This window comes from Tamandua tetradactyla, chromosome X, assembly GCF_023851605.1.
Source record: "Tamandua tetradactyla isolate mTamTet1 chromosome X, mTamTet1.pri, whole genome shotgun sequence".
Classification (NCBI taxonomy): domain Eukaryota; kingdom Metazoa; phylum Chordata; class Mammalia; order Pilosa; family Myrmecophagidae; genus Tamandua; species Tamandua tetradactyla.
This window is the reverse complement of record NC_135353.1, coordinates 37,137,176-37,140,010: the sequence shown is the minus strand read 5'-3', so window position 1 is coordinate 37,140,010 and position 2,835 is coordinate 37,137,176. Positions and strand designations below refer to the sequence as shown.

Sequence of the window (2,835 nt, the reverse complement as noted above, 5' to 3'; positions counted from 1 at the left end):
AAGCGCACAAATATACGTGTTGTGGGTGTCCCAGAAGGAGAAGAGAAGGGAAAAGGAGGAGAAAAACTAATGGAAGAAATTATCACTGAAAATTTCCCAACTCTTATGAAAGACCTAAATTTGCAGATCCAAGAAGTGCAGCGCACCCCAAAGAGAATAGACCCAAATAGGCATTCTCCAAGACACTTACTAGTTAGAATGTCAGAGGTCAAAGAGAAAGAGAGGATCTTGAAAGCTGCAAGAGAAAAACAATCTGTCACATACAAGGGAAACCCAATAAGACTATGTGTAGATTTCTCAGCAGAAACCATGGAAGCTAGAAGACAGTGGGATGATATATTTAGATTACTAAAAGAGAAAAACTGCCAACCAAGACTCCTATATCCAGCAAAATTGTCCTTCAGAAATGAAGGAGAAATTAAAACATTTATAGACAAAAAGTCACTGAGAGAATTTGTGACCAAGAGACCAGCTCTGCAAGAAATACTAAAGGGAGCACTAGAGTCAGATATGAAAAGACAGAAGAGAGAGGTATGGAGTAAAGTGTAGAAAGAAGGAAAATCAGATATGATATATATAATACAAAAGCCAAAATGGTAGAGGAAAATATTATCCAAACAGTAATAACACTAAAAGTTAATGGACTGAATTTCCCAATCAAAAGACATAGAATGGCAGAATGGATTACGACCCAGCAATACCACTGCTAGGTATCTACTCAAAGGACTTAAGGGCAAAGACACAGACGGACATTTGCACACCAGTGTTTATAGCAGCATTATCTACAATTGCAAAGAGATGGAAACAGCCAAAATGTTCATCAACAGACGAGTGGCTAAACAAACTGTGGCGTATACCTATGATGGAATATTATGCAGCTTTAAGACAGACTAAACTTATGAAGCATGTAATAACATGGATGGACCTAGAGAACATTATGCTGAGTGAGTCTAGCCCAAAACTAAAGGACAAATACTGTAAGGTCCCACTGATGTGAACCGACATTCGAGAATCAGCTTGGAATATATCATTGGTAACAGAGACCAGCAGGAGTTAGAAACAGGGTAAGATAATGGGTAATTGGAGCTGAAGGGATACAGACTGTGCAACAGGACTAGATACAAAAACTCAAAAATGGACAGCACAATAATACCTAAGTGTAATGTAACTAGGTTGGAACACTGAATGAAGCTGCACCTGAAATATGGTTTTTTGTTTGTTTGTTTGTGTGTTTGTATCTTTTGTTTTTGTTTTTTTCTTTTTCCTTTATATATATATATATTATTAGTATTATTATTTTAATTCTCTTCTCTATATTAACATTCTATATCTTTTTCTGCTGTTTTGCTAGTTCTTTTCCTAAATCGATGCAAATGTACTAAGAAATGATGATCATACATCTATGTGATGATACTAAGAATTACTGAGTGCATGTGTAGAATGGAATGATTTCTAAATGTTGTGTTAATTTCTTTTCTTTTTTTTGATTAATAAAAAAATTAAAAAAAAAAAACTTTGTAACATAGGGAAATAATTGGCTCCAAAAAATGCCTTAATTTATTATATTAAAATATATTGTACGTTAGTAAACCTAGTGTCTCTTTGCTTAATCAAGAGACATTTATTTATATAAAGTAACTCATAATTAGAAAGGAGATTTCTCAGCAACAGGTGAGACTTGTGATGACTCTTGGAGGACTTGCTCCTAGAGAGTTTCAAAATGGCCCTCCTAGAGAAGGCACACCTCAGGAAGGCTGCCAACACTGTCAGGTCCCAGAGAGGTGACTGCTTCTAGGACTTCCTTCTGTTGAGCAAAAGGATTCTGGGGGCCTTTTAGGAATGCAGGCCATTGAAGACAGAAATTTGGAAGAACTGGAAGAGGAAATGCAGCCTAAGAAGTGAGAAAGATGAAGAACTGTGGATAAAGATCCTTCAAAAGAAGATGTAAAGAAGGCTAAGAAGAGAAGAAGCCACCCTCCAGCTGAGAAACTGTCACCAAATCCCCCCAGACTGAGAAAGCAGATGAATGCCATCATTGAAACCATGATCAACAACAAAGATAGCTGTAACATGAAGAAGGTGCCCGGTAATTCTCAGTTGGAAATAGAAGGAAACAATTCAGGGTGACATCTCAGTGAAGTCTTCATTCAGTTACCATCAGAGAAAGAATTGCCAGAATACTATGAATTAATTAGGAAGCCAGTGGATTTCATAATCATAAGTACCAGAGCCTGGGCAACCTGGAGAATGATGTCATGCTTCTCTGTCACAATGCCCAGACATTCAACTTGGAAGGATCCCAGATCTATGAAGACTTCATCATCTTACAGTCAGTGTTTAAGAGTGCCTGGCAGAAAATCACCAAAGAAGAAGAGAGTGAGGATGAAAGCAATGAGGAAGCGAAGGAGGAAGATGAAGAGGAGTTGGAATCTGAGGGAAATACTGATGAATCTTGAAAGCAGCAAGAGAAAAACAATCCATCACATATAATGGAAGCTGAGTAAGATTGCATAGATTTCTCAGTAGAAACCATGGAGGCGAGAAGACATTGGACTATCACATTTAAGATACTAAAAGAGAAAAACAGCCAATCAAGAATTCTATACCCAGCAAAATTGTCCTTCAAACATGAGGGGGAAATTAAAACATTTTCAGACAAAAAATCACTGAGAAAATATGTGGCCAAGAGACTGGTTCTGCAAGAAATACTAAAGGGAGCAGTAGAGACAGATAGGAAAAGACAGGAGAGAGAACTGTAGTGAACAGTAGAAATGAAGACTATCAGTAAAGGTAAAAAGAATAAAAATTGGATATGACATAAAAAATCCAAAAAGA

The 2,835-nt window shown here is 37.0% G+C and overlaps 1 pseudogene; it reads left to right on the top strand.

Moving 5' to 3' along the window:
- The first annotated feature begins 1,839 nt into the window (after positions 1-1,839).
- LOC143671776 (SWI/SNF-related matrix-associated actin-dependent regulator of chromatin subfamily A member 2 pseudogene) lies at positions 1,840-2,456 on the top strand (annotated as a pseudogene).
- Positions 2,457-2,835: the final 379 nt, after the last annotated feature.